Source organism: Cydia splendana, chromosome 20 (genome assembly GCF_910591565.1).
Source record: "Cydia splendana chromosome 20, ilCydSple1.2, whole genome shotgun sequence".
NCBI classification, from domain to species: Eukaryota; Metazoa; Arthropoda; class Insecta; order Lepidoptera; family Tortricidae; genus Cydia; species Cydia splendana.
Genome location: NC_085979.1, coordinates 16,465,964 through 16,485,388, shown reverse-complemented (window position 1 = coordinate 16,485,388; position 19,425 = coordinate 16,465,964). Strand labels below are relative to the sequence as shown.

At 38.0% G+C, this 19,425-nt stretch overlaps 3 non-coding genes across 3 annotated transcripts in view; all 3 read right to left on the bottom strand.

Annotated features, from left to right (window-relative positions):
- The window catches only part of LOC134800969 (large subunit ribosomal RNA), a 3,927-nt gene extending 3,918 nt beyond the window's left edge, over positions 1-9 (bottom strand). The window contains exon 1 of the ribosomal RNA XR_010145612.1: positions 1-9. This exon is cut by the window's left edge and continues 3,918 nt beyond it. This is a non-coding gene — a ribosomal RNA (large subunit ribosomal RNA).
- A 406-nt stretch (positions 10-415) lies between these two features.
- On the bottom strand, positions 416-572 carry LOC134800957 (5.8S ribosomal RNA). Its single transcript, XR_010145600.1, has one exon. It is a non-coding gene; the product is annotated as a 5.8S ribosomal RNA (ribosomal RNA).
- Positions 573-956: 384 nt separating this feature from the next.
- LOC134800963 (small subunit ribosomal RNA) lies at positions 957-2,864 on the bottom strand. Its single transcript, XR_010145606.1, has one exon. It is a non-coding gene; the product is annotated as a small subunit ribosomal RNA (ribosomal RNA).
- Between the last annotated feature and the right edge of the window lie 16,561 nt (positions 2,865-19,425).

The following is a 19,425-nucleotide window of genomic DNA, read 5'->3' as shown; positions in this document are numbered from 1 at the left end:
CTGAGGCCAACGATAAAAATTGGAGGCAGACACGATATCCGGTCAGCGCTACGACGACGACAACACGCAACTCCCCGAAAGGAGCGCGCATGGACGGCGTCGATGCACTCTTCGGACGTCGAGTCCGCCTACTGGAACGATACGTGTACAATGATGAGAGTCTATCAAATCTAACACATGTTATACACGCGTTCACACCTTATTATATAATATCAATAATTAATATCACACAGTGTGTACGCGCGCACGGTAGAAGTGACATACGTCAAATCACACGAACGTCGCTATAAAACAATTATTATGTTTAAAGGGACGCCCGAAAACTACAACCGAAATCGTAATATTCAAACGAACCCTCAATAGCGTAACATTTTACTGTTACGCAATGTGGCAAAAATATGTTTATTTATGCAGCCGGCCCTCAGACAGGAGTGGTCCTGGATGTGTCTCCACGGACCGCAATGTGCGTTCGAAATGTCGATGTTCAAATGTGTCCTGCAGTTCACACTATGACGCGCAGTTAACTGCGTTCTTCATCGACCCGCGAGCCAAGTGATCCACCGTCCAGGGTAATAGTTTATTATTACACACTGGTAACAATGTTCAAAACGTCAAATAAAAAAATAAAATAAAAAATCATTACGAAAAATGAATAAACGATTACCGCATGTTGTCATATATATTATCAGTCTACGTACAACACAGTTGACGTTCGCGCGAGTTCAAAGACAAACATCTATATAATATGGAGCGATAAGCTGTAACGGCGCGGATTTGTGCCGGTCGAAGCGACTCTCCAAATAGACGTAAATCTCAAACTGCTTAAATACGCGACGCGAGATCGTAATAGACCTCTTCTGTGTGACGATAACTGACATAATAGGTTGTTGTTTTTGGTAACGGATTATTTTTGTTATACACGTTTGTATGTAGACCATACCAACACATATACACGTTAATGATCCTTCCGCAGGTTCCCCTACGGAAACCTTGTTACGACTTTTACTTCCTCTAAATGATCAAGTTTGGTCAACTTCCCAGCAACGCCGACGGCCGTGAAGCCACCGCGTGTCGGTCCGAAGACCTCACTAAATCATTCAATCGGTAGTAGCGACGGGCGGTGTGTACAAAGGGCAGGGACTTAATCAACGCGAGCTTATGACTCGCGCTTACTAGGAATTCCTCGTTTATGGGGGATAATTGCAAACCCCAATCCCCAGCACGAAGGAGTTTCAACGGGTTGCCCGGGCCTCTAGGCCAAGGAGAACATGCTGATTCCTTCAGTGTAGCGCGCGTGCGGCCCAGGACATCTAAGGGCATCACAGACCTGTTATTGCTCAATCTCGTGCGGCTCGAAACCGCCGGTCCCTCTAAGAAGAATTTTAATACGTCGCCAGTGAGTTGCGCGACCGCGAACGGCCGCGCGCACCTAAATGACGACGCCTATTTAGCAGGCTAGAGTCTCGTTCGTTACCGGAATTAACCAGACAAATCGCTCCACCAACTAAGAACGGCCATGCACCACCACCCACCGAATCAAGAAAGAGCTGTTAATCTGTCAATCCTTCCGGTGTCCGGGCCTGGTGAGATTTCCCGTGTTGAGTCAAATTAAGCCGCAGGCTCCACTCCTGGTGGTGCCCTTCCGTCAATTCCTTTAAGTTTCAGCTTTGCAACCATACTCCCCCCGGAGTCCAAAATCTTTGGTTTCCCGGAAGCTGCCCGCCGAGCCATTGTAGTAACGTCGGCGGATCGCTAGATGACATATTTACGGTTAGAACTAGGGCGGTATCTAATCGCCTTCGAACCTCTAACTTTCGTTCTTGATTGATGAAAACACCTTTGGCAAATGCTTTCGCTGATGTTCGTCTTGCGACGATCCAAGAATTTCACCTCTAACGTCGCAATACGAATGCCCCCAGTTATCCCTATTAATCATTACCTCGGAGTTCTGAAAACCAACAAAATAGAACCGAGATCATATTCTATTATTCCATGCACGAAATATTCAAGCAGCATTTTGAGCCCGCTTTGAGCACTCTAATTTGTTCAAAGTAAAATTGTCGGCCCACCTCGACACTCACTGAAGAGCATCGCGATAGGATTTTTATATTGAACCGTACTTTTACATACGATTCACCGACGATATGCTCCGCAAACGTGTCAGTATCGATTCGGATGAATCGCACCGACAGTGCGTAGCACAAATGCAACTACGAGCTTTTTAACCGCAACAATTTTAGTATACGCTATTGGAGCTGGAGTTACCGCGGCTGCTGGCACCAGACTTGCCCTCCAATTGTTCCTCGTTAAAATATTTAAAGTGTACTCATTCCGATTACGAGGCCTCGTAAGAGTCCCGTATCGTTATTTTTCGTCACTACCTCCCCGTGCCGGGAGTGGGTAATTTGCGCGCCTGCTGCCTTCCTTGGATGTGGTAGCCGTTTCTCAGGCTCCCTCTCCGGAATCGAACCCTGATTCCCCGTTACCCGTGACAACCATGGTAGTCGCAGAAACTACCATCGAAAGTTGATAAGGCAGACATTTGAAAGATGCGTCGCCGGTACTGGACCGTGCGATCTGCAAAAGTTATCCAGATTCATCAAAATGTTACGACTTCGGACGCGAGGCCCTCCGCCGATTGGTTTTGATCTAATAAAAGCACTCATCCCATCACTGGTCAGAGTTCTGATTGCATGTATTAGCTCTAGAATTACCACAGTTATCCAAGTAACTGAGTAAGATCTAAGGAACCAAAACTGATATATTGAGCCATTCGCGGTATCGCCTTAATACGGCTTGCACTGAGACATGCATGGCTTAATCTTTGAGACAAGCATATAACTACTGGCAGGATCAACCAGGGAGCTGCCGTGTTCACGTGAGTCTTGTTTAGAGACACAAAACACTAGCGCCGACGCGTGCGCCAATATCATCTATTGTATATACTACATAGACGACATATACCGCACGCGTAAGACACGAGTCGTATACGACACACACCATTCGGATGTACCGAAATTGGCGTGGCGTATCGTAGACTGGTGATATTTTACTTACCACTATTCTACCTGGTAGGTAGCGGGTGAGTGAAAGCGCGCACACGCACACACAGTGGTGTTTCATCGCGCCGATGTAATCGAACGTTCTTCCACGACCAGACATAAAAATCTCACTATTTATTTTTTAGATTCTTTTAACATAGTCGTTCGTTACGATTTATCGCTCGCCCGGTATTATAGAGCTAGTTGTAAACCCTCAACCAATACCGTAATGAAACTTACAAAGCGTATCCGCCGCTAAACTACTAACCGCAATTACAATTGCGTTTTAGGTTTTGCGATATGAAAACACTGAGAGAGTTTTAAAACCGTATTACCGTTGGGGGTACAACTTGTTCTTTTGTTTTAAATCGGATTGTCATCCGATCGATCTTCGCCACACGTATAGGAAAACACTATTTCCTCGCAAATATGTTGTCATCATTCAAACCAATCGGGAACGTTGCGTCTCGAATTGGCGATGGTGACATCTGCAAGTCAATACAGCGTGTACTTCCCCCGTGGGTAAAGATATAATATATTTCCCGTCTGTCACGTTTCAATATTAAAACGCGTAAACTAGGAACAAAGTGCAAATAAATAATACAACTGTCACCACCATGTATAAATACATGGGTGTGACCCGCAAACACCTAAACTCGAAACTGTAGGGTACAACAAAATACACTACACTTTGAGGAGAAGGTGCAAAAGTAGGTACCTCCTAAACAAGGTACTTACATTTCTTGGAAGATGTAGGTATATTATGAATAAGTAACATAAGTACATACACCAACTTTAGGTATTTTACTGAAAAATTTGCTGCGAGACTGTAACCATTTCAAGGACATAAATATTTTAAATATTATAAAATGTTGCATACAGTATGAAAAAAAAAACCTCCATTTTCTTTTCTTTTTTTGGTTTTTCCTTTTTTTTCTTTTTTTTTCCGTTTTTTATTAATTTCTCCTCGCTTAAATATGCATAAACCCCCCCCCCCCCCACACCCCCCCACCCCCTTGCCCCCTACCCCCTCCTCCAGGTTAGGTCTGATCGGGTTCGGTTAGGTTAGGTTTGGTTAACTTAGGTTTGGTTGTTGGGTTAGGTTAAGGTTTTTTCCGTTTAGTATTGATTACTCCTCGCTTAAATATGCATCCCCCCCCCCATTAAAAAAAAAAAAAAAAAAAAAAAAAAGTTAGGTTAGGTTAGCTAACCTAACCTAACCTAACTTTTTTTTTTTTTACCTAACCTAACCTAACCTAACCTAACCTAACCTAACCTAACCTAACTTAACCAACTCTAACCTAGGTTTGGTTAAGTTCGGTTAGGCTAAGGTTTTTTCCGTTCAGTATTGATTACTCCTCGCTTAAATATGCATACCCCCCCCCCCCCCCCCCCCCCCCTTTAAAAAAAACAAAGTTAGGTTAGGTTAGCTAACCTAACCTAACCTAACCTAACTTTTTTTTTTTTACCAAACCTAACATAACTTAACCAAACCTAACCTAAGTTTGGTTAAGTTCGGTTAGGCTATAACAATTTTTTTCATCATCATCATCATGACGGATTTGCCCTGGCATCATGCCGTATTTGCCCTGATATCATGCCGTATTTGCCCTGATATCATGCCGTATTTGCCCTGATATACGTCATAATGCCAGGGCAAATACGTCATAATGCCGTATGCTCATATCCAGCCCCATATCTAGCCTCTGACTTTTATTTTTACATACTTAGTTAGGTTACATTAGGTTAGGTTAGATTAGGTTAGGTTAGATTAGGTTAGGTTAGGTTAGATTAGGTTAGGTTAGATTAGGTTAGGTTAGATTAGGTTAGGTTAGATTAGGTTAGGTCTGATTGAGTTAGGTTAGGTTAGGTTTGGTTTGGTTTGGTTTGGTTTGGTTTGGTTTGGTTTGGTTTGGTTTGGTTTGGTTTGGTTTGGTTTATTTTTATAGAATACAACCGAATATAACCTAATTAAGAATTCATTAGGTTATATTCGGTTGCGAGGGTTTCAAAGCACGAGGGAAACACAAAATTTTTCACCACACCAATCCGAAGCAAATATTAAATGTACAATATCAAATCCAAATTAATGTTTATCATCCAAAATCATCATTTATAAGTCAATTCTACCAGCAAACATAAGAAAACAACTCAAAATTTGCATTTCATTACTTTGTCTGTCTCACATGTGAATAAAATGCAACTTTGCTTTCAGTTTTTTAAATGCAAAGTAAGCCTTTCCGAGCTGGTGTGGTGAAAGAAAAGAAACTTACATACTCCAGAATCATAAGGATTCTATAAATGTTATTAAGATCCCCGCAATTTGCGAATTTCGGTTTTCGCGGTAGCCCCCCTGTCTCTCCTCCGACGTGGAATGTGGAATGACATATAGAACGACGGGGTTGCCAGAGTTCGAACTGGGCTGGTTCATGATGACTTGACAGAATAAAGATTTCCATTTTTTTTTATTAAATTTCACATGAATCGGTTGAGAATTGTGTGTGACAAATGGTTTCATTGTTTTTTTTTTTTCCTGCTCTCTTATTTTATATCCCTAAATAATAACATTAACACGCCACACATAACGTACACGTAATCTACCTAATCTATTTTTAACATTAGCATAGCTTTATTAAGCTTTTAATATACATACATATATTTATTTATTAAGTATCTCTCGATTCCTAATATAAAAGTGTAAAATATATATAATATAAAATTGTAGTATCATAAAAAAATATTATGGTAAAAAAATATTTGCACACGGCGCGCACCTCTTCCAAATAATACAAAAATCAATAAAAATAAACGTAAGTACATTTTTTTTTTACACATTTTTTAACACTATATTATTACACGCACTAGCCCCCTCCCTTTTTACTCAATCATATTAAATTTCGTTTCTACCATTCATCGGTTAAGGTGTCTACAGACGTTGTAACAAATCACATTAGATTTTTTTTATCGATATGATATATGCTGGCTAAGTTTACCAACTTAACCAGCAAAAAACGTAAGTTTATTCAGAGCTTTAGATAAATAATAAATAGATGTAAACCTACCTGACGCAAATCGAATGCGATCAAAGGTGAGTTGTGTCTGTATAGCCCCTTTTTTTACTGACATTGATTGATTGACAGTGACATAATAATTATGTCACATTGACACATTAACTTCGACGACACAATCGATCAATACGATCGATCCTTTATTATTTATATATATAAACAAACAAACAAACAAGTAAGTAAGTTATTTAACCGGTAAACTTTGATCGCCACGTTTTTTTTTTTTTTTTTTTTTTTTATAAGTTGGACGTGTTTGTAAGTCGCCATCTTTAGAGTAGAAATGGCCTGTTTAAGTATGCTACTCACCGTTAGATGACACTGTATGTATATTTTTATTATTATTAGCTGGGTGCGAAATAGGAGATGGGGGAACCAAGAATCGATCGCAGCGCGCACCATTGGAGGCGAAAAAGCTGATGAACGTGACAGTCCTAGTTACGTCCCAAGAATATTTCCTGCTACATACACCTGTGCAAGGGATAATACTAATTTAGCCATGTCAAAGATACAAACGTTGCATGGAACGCAGTAACAATAAAGTAAGAAATACAGCAAATGACAAAGAAATATGTGGCTCTGAAGTTCAAACTGAAATATCAAGTAATTCGAAGATTATTGAGTATGACAAGAAGACGAAACACCAAGGATGTAATACTATTGAAAAGATTTACGCTCTTCAAGCAATCATAACAGAGAATACGAGGAATTAGCGAAGATGAGGAACTCATTGATCTTGCCGGTGTTACCCTTGATCATTTTCGTTTTTTACTAAAACGAACAGTGAACAATCACAAATATATGTTTGCCAAAGAAGATAGACTTCTTATTTTGATGAAAATGAAACTATGCGTGACATTTTCAGCTCCGAGTGTCTTGTTTTGTGTACATAGAACAACAGTATCAAGAATACATATTTTATTCGTGTCTTGAAGAATTAGCATCTGCAATATTTAATTTTATTTTTTGGCCCAGTAAAAGTGGCACCCATATAGATCTCAATTTTTTTTCCGGCGAAGTCAACAACGATGAATAGGTATTCTTAATATTGAACTTTGCTCTCATTTCACATTTATGTTTTTTTACTGCAAAGGTGCTCACAGGTGCACCAGGAAGGAGGCTTTATTTAATTTAAATCTTAAGTGGCCGGTAGAAGGAAAAGCGATTCGCAAATAACAGTTGAATCAGGATTGGTTGATCTTTTAGAAAATAGAGACATTGTTTTAGCTGACAAAGGATTTCCAGAAATATTTTTTTTTTATGAAAATGGAAAAGAAATAGTACATGTTGAGAGGATAATGGAATGGCTGATTGTGATGTTTTGTCGATCTACCCCAAGCGTGATCAATAAATCAGTCCACTGAGTACGGTCGTTTGCTTAACCGCCTCATAACCTAACCCCGAATATATATCACTGATACTATCAAATATTAAATAAAATTCCTCAAAACTTGTTTTGCCATATTGAAGATATTTTGCATATTTGCTACACAGCAAATATGCAAAATATCTTCAAATTTACTAATACCTACACAGGTATTAGTAAATTTGAAGATATTATTAGTATTAGTTAAAAGTGGTATGTACCATTGTTCCGTGATGGGAAAGACATAATAATAATAAAAAACTTAAAAAAGCCTTTATTATTTCTTGCATGAAAAAAAAAAACAAAATAAAATCAAACAATAGTGTAAGGTGTATTCGGGTATTACCGAATGTCGGATAATTCCGAAATTCAGATGAAAATCACCCTTAATTCCATCATAATAAAGGTCTCTTTCGGAATTATCCGACAGTTTTCGACATTCGGAATTACCCGAGTAAACCTTATAGGTTATTTAGTTAATTAGTAACTTATTATATAACATTTTGGAAACATCTTAATTTCTAGTATGTTAGTAATTTAGTATTTATATTTAGGTAGGTATGATTAATTGTTGTTTCTGCAAGAACCCCAGTTTGGGTGAAGGCCTCCTCCAAAGATGCCTATTTAATTCGGTCTTGCGCTTATGAGATTCTTGTATTCTTCTGTTGACTTTCCTACTCTTCGCACTTCCGATATACCTGTTATGTTGTACTTGATTTCTTTTCTTGATTCTTCTATTTCTATTAATCAATCATATACTTAACGAAAGTGTTCTCTGACTTTGTATGTTGCAATCTGTATTTGGTGTGTGTTCCTTTGTTCTTTGGAGGGTTTTGGTCATAATCTTCCCCGGTGACCAGCCGTGTTGGAAGATGTATTTTGTTTTTTCTATTCTTGATTTTTGTTAAGTAATTTCTGTGTAGAGGAGGGGTAGGGTACTAATTCTATAAGTTCGTGTCTTGTTTTTCTTTGTTGTTTGGATTTTTATTTACTAAATAATTTAATATTCCTGGTTTTAGAACTGTCTCCGATACACTTTGTGGTCTTTGTAATGGTGAATGCATAGGTTGGGTTTTATTTTTCTTTGAAACCTGTGTTCTATAGTCATTCTGGCGTTGATTGTTCTCTGGTGATATTTGGAGGTTCCTTTTTTTGTTGGATGATGTGTCTATTGATTTTTCAATGATTACTAATTTGTCATACTTGATGAAGGCTTTATTCCCGTTCGCGTTTTCCATTTTTAGTTGAGTTTGTAGTTCTCTCATTTTTTCTAAAATGTTTGGTGGGAAGTCCTCAGTGATGTAATATCCAGTGTTGTTTAGCATTTTCTTGTTTTTCAAAATATTGATTTTTGTACCAAGGGTTGAGAATGTTACCCCTATGGGGCGGGGTCTGTCCTTTTTACGCCTAATCTTCTAAATGCCTGAATATCCCTGCGGTCCAGTTCAATTTTGAAGTGTTCTTCGATAAATGATATGATGGCGTTCTCCTGTTCAGAATATGGTAAATTGTTTTCTTCAATTCCGAAAAATATTAGGTTTCTTTGCCTCGCCTGTTTTTCTAAAATACATAGCCTTTTTTCTTGTGTGTCCACTTTCTCCTTAAGAATATCGTACTTTTCTTCCCATTTTACGAATTTTTCATCAATGATTGTATTGATATTTTGGGTCACTTGTTCAGTAACGTTTTTTCCGCTCTCCCGAATCGTTGTTTTTTGTTCGTTTAGCTCTTTGCTCTTTTTGTATCTCGTGGAGTGTGGATAACACTTGTTCCATTTTTCGTGTACGTATTTATCGTTTGCGGCGAGATGTAGGACTAATTTAAGCTGACAGTTGTAGACGTATTGCAAAGAGACTACGTTTTAAGAGACGGGACTTCCATACTAGCGATTTGATTAGTCTGTGTGTATGTTTGGTTATCCAATCATTACCAACATGTACAGTCACCTACAATAATATGTTACACAACAAAGGCCGCAAAAATATCTGACACGATCTTATTTGTAGAGCCATAAGAGCGTGTCACATAATTTTGCGGCCTTCAAAGAGTAACATACTATTGCAGGTGACTGTACGACAAAGAACTGTCAAAGAACAATAGTACCAACATAACAGACTTACATAGTGTAGTAACCTACACGCTTGCGTATTTTATCGATATCGATAAAATGGGTATGGTTGAAACATAGGCTCCTTGTCAACAAATTTCGTACTCAGGTTAGGATCGAGTGCACATTTAAGTCGTACGTTATTTAAAGTGTTCTTTGAGTGGATTAATAGGTACATGGTTGGACTTAAATGTGGACCAGAAATATTTTCGAGGATGGAGCAAAATGACATATTATTTACGGCGAGGGCGTACATAGAATTCTGAACGAAGCGAAGAATTCAAAGTATGATTTAAGCTAAAAATCTATGCAAAAAAATAAACTTCCTATAGAACTAAAGTGTTTCTTTGATCTCTCCTAGCAGGGAAGAAAAGCCCCCTTTTTCGAATAGTGGATGTGAAAAGGGCTTTTTTTCCCGCTAGGAGGGATCAAAGTGGCACTTTTCTTACCTGCTGGGAGCAGGAGCATATTTTTTAAGGTTAAATAATATTTGTGACGTCTCACGGATAAAGGTACCTTATGGCGTTTGGCGCTTACACTATTATTTACCCCGCTCCAATATTATTGCGGCGCTATGTGACGTAAGCGCCAGCCGCCATAAGGTACCTTTTACCATGGAACGTCACATTTTAGAATATAATAATTTCCTCATTGGTGATGTTAAAAGTGGTATGTGCCATAGGTAGCAACATTATTTCCATCTTGGGCATAAACACTTGAATCACTTACTACGCTCAAGATTCTATTTTAGAATCCTGTTTCGTTCAGGATTCAATGTACGCCCGCGCTGTAAATATGCCATTTTGAATTTGAATTATGAAATAAAAATATGTAATCCAATTTTATTGCGTATAATTATTAAAATATGATTCTTACGTACAATAAAAACTTTGAAAATAAATCCCTCCGACAGTCAACGGGTAAATGGGTAATTAATAAATAGTGTAGTGGATATAGAATGTCCTATTTTAATAATTTGGCACGGGACTGTCACATTTCAAACATAGACAGAGAGAATCATACTGTCTTTGTCTTACGCTAGTTCTAGTAACCAAAGGTAGGGTTATATTTAATTTAACCTACCCAATACCTATAATTTTCCTAGTACTTACTAACGAAAAAAAATCTACTTAATTACCAAACCGGCTCACAAAATTTCACGAAAACCAGAAGAAAATCGATTAAAAAATACGACCTGCAGAGAACATCCGGAAAATCTGACTGGAGACCTTCGCTAACGCTCTGTCATAAAACGAAATTTGTGCTAATTATGCAAACCTGCGGAAGCGAATTCATCTTCCTCGCATTGTCCCAGCACATTGCCACGGTTCATAGGAGCCTTGGGTCCAAGAATTGGCGTAGGTACTAGTTTTTACAAAAGCGACTGCCATCTGACCTTCCAACCCAGAGGGGAAACTAGGCCTTATGGGAAATAGTCCGGTGTCCTCACGATGTTTTCCTTTACCGCGACTGGTAAATATCAAATGATATTTCGTACATAAGTTCCCAAAAAATCATTGGAACGAGCCGGGGTTTGAACCCGCGTCGTCTGGATTGAAAGTCGCACGCTTTTACCACTAGGCCACCAGCGCGCTCCAAAACTGCGAAAGAAAATTACGTTAATAGTACAATACAATCGTGATATAATAGAGAATTGTCTAAGCGAGGTACGAGATTGAAAAGATTGATTATACTCGTATCACTATTGTATATTTCTATGATTCAACAAAAATTGCACTTTAAAACAGTAGAATCATATAGTTAAACAAACCAAAGGTATACAGCTAAGTTACCCTTCGAGCAGCTGCGATACCTTCATACACGTACGCGTCTCGGCGGGTTGGTCAACGACACCTTCTCGTAACCCATGAGGCCCTGGTACTTGCTCCTTGTTAAATTCAATTTTTAGACAGTTTTTGTTCTCGATTTTGCCACCGTAACCTATGGAAACTAACAAGAAACGCTAAGCGGTTTTCGTAGTCTATGGATGTTGCTATATTAATGGTGTACCATGCGCGTTTCTAACTTACGAAGAAGTTGTTTCTACTATACAACCTAAAATAAATAATGAATTTAAGGTATGGCTTTTTTCGAATTGAATATTATAGTTGAGTTGGGAGCCCGTACATTAAAAGTACCCAATTGCAATTTGGTATACGAAATCTTAATTAAATAATTGCAGTCGACGAGTAGAAAAAATATATTGGAATGAATTCACCATTAATACATTTTTAAATTATACGTATATGTGCGAATAATAAGGAAACTGTAGGTACCTACCTATAACCTTTTTATCAGTAAAAACCTTTTTGGCAGAACTTTTGGACTAACTCTAAGTGATTGGCTTTATCCATGACAAGCTGATTTTATTGTTTTATTATTTTGATGTGCCTTGTTGCTGTGACCTTTTGATAATGTCAGCAGTTGGTTCTTCAGATTTAACGAAAGCTAGATTTGCTCTATGGCATTCGTTTCGGATTAAAAGATGGCTAAGACGAACTAACAGTACACGGAGAAGACGAGCTTTGTGATCATTACATATCCATAGCATATTATCACATTCACGTCAGCATCACCATGACAGAAGAAGAATCGGTTTGATTTCAGCTTCAAAATATGAGGTAAATGTATCTACTAAATAATACGCAAAGATTTAATGTTGGATACGTAAGACTTGTTTTCTCTGGCCACCACTCCCGAAGTTTAATATAACTATACATTGCTGAATCACATTGTTCCTTCTCTTCAGTTTTTAAGCTTCGCGTACAGTTCTCACATTCCCATCTTATATTTTTTAAAACCACTGAGGCTAAATATCCCGCGACATATACGGTAGGCTGTTTGTCGAACGATTCGAAAAGACTGCTTTCAATTTGCAGAAATTCTCCATCGTCTTCAGGAAAGTCAAAAGCATCAGGTAAATGTAAAACTGGCACTTCAGCTTCTTCTGGTAAGTGTAAAACAGGAGCTTGAACATCTTCAGGTATTACCATTTCTTCAGTCATTTTGACACTTTTGAAGAAATCTTCAAAATCTATAATAGCTTTATTATCATCTTCTTCACAATTTGCTGCTCTACCTACTGGCGTGCTTAATTTTGTCAATATATTTGACTTTAAGGCGGCTGTGAAATGATGGCACGTTGGGTTTCGACTTGTGGGACAATGTTGCCTAATCATTCCGAAAAGGTTTTCTAAGCTATCTTGGTTTAGCTGCCGAAGATTTAAGTACTTGAATCCTTTCGATTCAACATACTTCCAAATGTCTTCCAGTGATGATAAGGAGGTAATGTATCCCTGTACGCATCGGACGTTCTTCAGTCTTAAAAAACTATCGGTCTTTAGGAAATACATAGTACTCATGACTTGTTTATAATGTCTCCACAATTCGACGTGGTTAGTTTTCTTGGAAACATTCTCTCGTCGGCCCTTGATAATGTCTTTTCTGGACGAGGGACCATTTGTGCAATCAAAAAGCCTATCAAGATCTTCTATGATATGGGCAGTATCCGAGATTTCCTGAGCTTTCTCAACATCATCATCACCGTGCTTCTCAGCCATGAGTTTTAAAATAGCAGCGACGGTATTACTGAGCACTTGAGCAGCTAGTTTTCATTTTCGACCGAAATGTAGGATTCACGTGTAGGGCGGTTAGTTTTTTGAAATGTAAGGTACTTTTATTTTTTTCTGCCACTTCCCGTAGGTGAGACCACTTTCCTTTTCTCCCGTTTATTACAATTTCTCCTCCATTATAAAAATTGTTTCTTACCGATTTCAGTAAATGCGGAATATCAAACATTATATAAACTCTCTTATCATCCAATATGAACTAATTGGTAGTAGTTGGGATGCCACACCACCTTTTGAGTAAATTCAAACTGCCAATATTAGTGGGTTCTTGGTCACATACTGTGGTAAACACCGTGTAACCAATATCAGCAAGTGCCTTTCTTATGTCTTTAATAATACCAGCAAGGTTTTGCGCTGATATCGTCCCCTTAACAAAATAGTAGGCTATCGGATGCTTCAGTTTTTTATGTAAGCCTTGTACCATGAAAACTAAGGCGTGATCTGCCACTTCTGCACTTCTGTATCGAGTTTCTCCTAAATCCGTAAATCCTTCAACTTTATCTGATCTGGTGTTTAAAATCAGACGCTTTTTCAAAGCAATCTCGTCAAAAAATAACGCGACCAGCCTATCTTTTTCAGGTATTGCTGTGGCTTTCTTTTTTAAATGATTTAATATAGTCGGGCTGATCCCCGGCTCTAATTCCATGTTTTTAAGTTGACTTTGCAATGTTCTAATGCTGGGCAAGGCCACCAGTTGTAACAAATGACGATATGTCCTGGGAGATTTCTTGTAAATTGCTATTGCCAATGCTTTTTCAATTGGACTCCATCTCTTTCCTCGCGCATTTCTACGGTTGTTGCGTAAATACGCAGTGATTAAGGTCTTCAGAGCTAATAATTTTATGCGCGGTATTACATTTCCTTCACGCAATGTTGTTATTTTCTGTTTGTAGAAATCAATTTTTTTTAATAATTTTCTTTTTCGTGGTGTCACTTGTAAATCTGTAAAAATAAAATATATACCTTATTTTACCGAGTTATTTCAACAAAAAATATAAAAATAAAGATCAAATAGTTCATTTCCATAATATAATAATACCACAATACTTCTTTATTTCTGATAAAATATAAATTGAAATGAATCATTTTCAATGCCATTTATAGTACATTTCGATGCTAGTGCGGAAGGTATGTCATTACTTCACGAGCACCGAGATATCTTGGCACGAGCCGCAGGCGAGTGGCAAGACTCGGGACGAGTGAAGAATGACATTTCCGCACGTGTATCGAACGACATTTTTTAATACAGTTGCGAAAAAATAAGTAAAATATTGTTAATCGTACACTAAACCAAAGTGGTAACAGTGACAGCTCGCTTAGACGTCGTCTTTAAGTATATTATATCTATGGGCGTTTGGCAGCTATTCCGTTCCATTCAGACAACTTATTAAGAACGGAATTTTCAATATTCAATATTAAAAAATAAACGTGTTATAATGATGAAGAGGTAAGTATTAAAATATGAAATATGTATATTTTTCACATTCTTACATTAACAGTAGGTTTTTCTGCTGATTACGACGTTTAAAGGAAACTAATATTAACACTCATCAATAAGTAGTCGTGAATTGGAACAAGTGTAAATTTAAAAAAAATTGAAAAGTAAAAAGCACTAGTTCGAGATAACCAACTTTCCGCACGCTAAACAGCTACGTAAAGTAGCACTTTTTGAGCAACTGTATTAAAAAAATATTTTCAACCATAGTGCATCAAGACTTTCAAAAATCTTATGCCTTGGAGCAGCGGTCGGGAACCTTTTAGCAGCCAAGGGCCAAATAGTAGTTAACGGAGGTGACGCGGGCCGTACTTTGTTAATATTTATGACTTTATGAGACATTGTCGTTTGTCACTATTACATACAAAAAACTAAAAGGAAATAAAAAAACCGGGCAAGTGCGAGTCGGACTCGCGCACGAAGGGTTCCGTACCATAATGCAAAAAAAAAACAAAAAAAAAGCAAAAAAAAAACGGTCACCCATCCAAATACTGACCACTCCCGACGTTGCTTAACTTTGGTCAAAAATCACGTTTGTTGTATGGGAGCCCCATTTAAATCTTTATTTTATTCTGTTTTTAGTATTTGTTGTTATAGCGGCAACAGAAATACATCATCTGTGAAAATTTCAACTGTCTAGCTATCACGGTTCGTGGGATACAGCCTGGTGACAGACGGACGGACGGACGGACGGACGGACGGACGGACGGACGGACGGACGGACGGACGGACGGACAGCGAAGTCTTAGTAATAGGGTCCCGTTTTACCCTTTGGGTACGGAACCCTAAAAACCGGCACTAACACGAAACGAGTCGACCAACAAAAACAATAGCACACTGAAAAGAAAAAAATAATTATTTTGTCTTCAATAACGCAAGTGAATACAAATCTGCGTATTTATATATTTACAATCTGTTATTTTTGGAGTCGGTGCAGGTGCTTCACTAAGGTGCTCAAGTTTGTTTGAGGCTGGCACCGACTCCAAAAATAACAGATTGTAAATATATAAATACGCAGATTTGTGTGATTGATTTCAGAAGTATGTATATACATAGTTCATAGGTATTCACTTGCGTTATTGAAGACAAAATAATTATTTTTTTCTTTTCAGTGTGCTATTGTTTTTGTTGGTCGACTCGTTTCGTGTTAGTGCCGGTTTTTTTATTTCCTTTTAGTTTTTTTTCGGCGGTTATTTTTTTTGTTAAAAAGTTTTTATTTTATAATTTTCTGTGGCTATAATTTATACAAATTATTACATGCTTAATTTTTGATTACTTTTAAAATAGCTACCTACCTTGCTTTAGCTATTAACTGTTATATTAATAATCCTACTTTAACTATTATTTTGTTCTGTAATATAAATAAATTACCCCTATTGTCCCACCCTTAGGGTAGGATTTTTTCCAAATTTTTATTATTATTACGACTACTCTGTAAAAGGTTATGCGTGGTCATACGTTACAATCGGTGAGTGAAAAAATCAATCATCCCCTATTTTTCTACCCTTAAGGTTGGATTTTTTTTCCAAATTTATATGGGACCAACTTCGGGGTATACCCTTTCCAATAAAAAAATAATTATCAAAATCGAACATCTCTGTAAAAAGTTATGCGTGGTCATACATAAAAAAAAAAAAAAAAAAAAATACGCGTCGACTTGAGAACCTCCTCCGTTTTTTTTTTTCGTCGGTTGAAAATAGCCAAGGCGGCTCTCGGGCCGCAAGTAACAGGTTCACGAGCCGCATGCGGCCCGCGGACCGCAGGTTGCCGACCGCTGCCTTAGAGGATTTTCATTCATTCTAGTTTTTTTCATGAGCAGTTCAATTTCAACAAATACCTACTACTATTTAAATGCAGATAATTTTTTTTTTAAATCGCTGTCGAGGCTACATGGAGATGGAGATGCCAGCCAGCCAGCCGCCAGCGATGAGATACATCTCATGAACCGTGACAGTTGAAGTTTTCAGTGTATTTCTGTTGAGGCTATAACAACAAGTACTAAAAACAGAATAAAATAAATATATAAGTGTCGCTCCCATACAACAAATGTGATTTTTTTGCCGTAATGGTACGGAACCCGTCGTGCGCGCGTCCGACTCCCACTTTGCCGTATGGAGTAACAAACATAGAAAAATGCGAGTCGGACTCGCCCACCAAGGGTTCTGTACTTTTTACCCGACTACGGCAACGCAAAAGGAGGGTTATGATTTTTACGGGTATGTATGTGGGTATGTACTCGTATATATGTACGTTCATCTGTTCCCTCATAACTTCTAAAGTACTCATTATAATTTGACAAACGATATGTCGATATGTCATTCGAATCGTCTTAGGGTCGGTTGCACCAAACTGTTCGTACCTATCGTTAAAGAGTTCGCTACATTTTTATGTATGGAAAGTTTCATAGTAAAGCGCTGGGACTGACGTTGATCAGTCTGTCAAATGTGGTTGGTGCAACTGGCCCTTAGTCGTCCGCTGGTTATAGGTTATATCATAAATCATAAATCATTTATTTTTCGTGATAAACTTGGTGTACATACAAAAGTAAAATTAAATGCTTAATACAAACATAATTACAAATTGTTTACCACGAAATGGGCTCGCCTCAGCATAATGCTGACCCGAGAGTCGGCGCTGGTCTTCCGGCGAGTCCATTTTGGTGGGCCACGAACGCAGCTGTACGGCACGGCCTCGTAGAACTGAACGCAACCACTTGCGGCGGCTGCCAGCGCCATCTGGCCTACGGGTGTGACAAATGACAGATAACCTAAAAGGCAATGCCGTACAGACAGGGTGCTAACATATGATGATGATGATGTTATATGATGTCACAACAATTTGAACACGGCGCCCTCTAGAGGTCATAAAGTCATCACGAACGTTAATATATATTATGTACTACTAGCTGTTGCCCGCGACTTCGTCCGCGTGGACTACTTTTCCGCGTTACTTTTCTTGCATTCTAATAATATGCTCTTATACAACGATTCAAGTCCCGCACTTAAAAAAATGTTTGACGTTCATACAAACTTTCATCCCCTTTTTCACCACCTTAAGGGATGAATTTAGACAAACGCTGAAATTAGTTATCTTCTCTTTTAATGAAATAAGTTTTTACGAAATTAAATATTCCTAGCTTAAAATAAAACTTGACCCAATACAAACTTTCAACCCCCTTTTAACCCTTTTAAGGAATGAATTTTTAAAAACCCTGAAATTACTTTTCTTGTATTCTAATAATATGCCCTTATACAAAGATTGAAGTTCCGCACTCACAAAATATTTGATCTCCATACAAACTTTCAACCCCTTTCTCACGACCTTGGGGGATGAATTTTAATAAATGCTTAAATTCGTTTTCATGTTTTTTAATTTAATACCTTTTTGCATAGTTTCAAGTTCCTAGCTTAAAATTAAATTTGCATCCCAAGACGAACTTTTATCCCCTTTTTAACCCCCTTAGGGGTTGAATTTCCAAAAACCTTGCAATTACTTTTTTCGTAATCGGCTATTATGCCTTTCTAAGAAGTTTCAAAGCATTTGTAATGGATTCAAACTTTAAACCCCCTTTTAACCCTTTTAGGCGATACATTTTACAAAACGCTGAAATTACTTTTCTTGCCTTCTAATAATATCCCCAAATACAAAGATTCAAGTCCCGCGTTCGAAAAAATGTTTGAAATCCATACAAACTTTCAACCCCCTTTTCACCACCTTAGGGGATGAATTTTCAAAAACGCTGGTATTAGTTTTCTTGTATTTTAATTTAATACCATATTGCAAAGTTTCAAGTTCCTAGCTTAAAATAAAATTTGCACCCCAAGACGAACTTTCATCCCATTTGTAACCCCCCTTAGGGGTTGAATTTCCAAAAACGTTGCAATTACTTTTTTTTGTAATCGGCTGTTATGCCTTTCTAAGAAGTTTCAAAGCATTTTTAATGGATTCAAACTTTCAACCCCTTTTTATCCCTGTTAGAGGATGAATTTTACAAAACGCTGAAATTACTTTTCTTGTCTTCTAATAATATCCCCAAATACAAAGATTCAAGTCCCGCGCTCGAAATAATTTTTGATATCCATACAAACTTTCAACCCCTTTTTCACCACCTTAGGGGATGAATTTTCAAAAACGCTGAAATTAGTTTTCGTGTATTTTAATAATATATCTTTTTACGAAGTTTCAAATTCCTAGCTTAAAATAAAACTTGAACCCCTTACAAACTTTCATCCCCTTTTTAACCCCCTTAGGGGTTGAATTTCTCAAAATCGCTTCTTATCTCTTGTACACTTTATAAATGTAATCTGGTGTGAAAATTTCAACTTTCTATCTTTTGTAGTTTCTGCGTTGATGAATCAGTCAGTCAGTCAGTCAGTCAGTCAGTCAGTCAGTCAGGACACTTGCATTTATATATATAGATAGATAGATGAGCGTCATATACTAAAAGCGTCGGGCGTAGCCCAACGTACGTGGCGCGGTGTACGCGTCCCAAAGCCAAAGGAGTCGGGCGTAGTCCGATATATGCGGCGCTCTGCGTGCATTTCTGTATTGACGACGCCCTCGCAAAAGTAATATAAAGTGACTTCAAATCACAAACAAAACATCCTCCAGACTGAGCATAGCCTACCACTAGCACTACCCCCTCTGCCACGTATTACTCCATGTTCCAGTTAGGGATTGCAAATATTCGAAACTTTCAGGTATTCGAATATTCGACTTTTT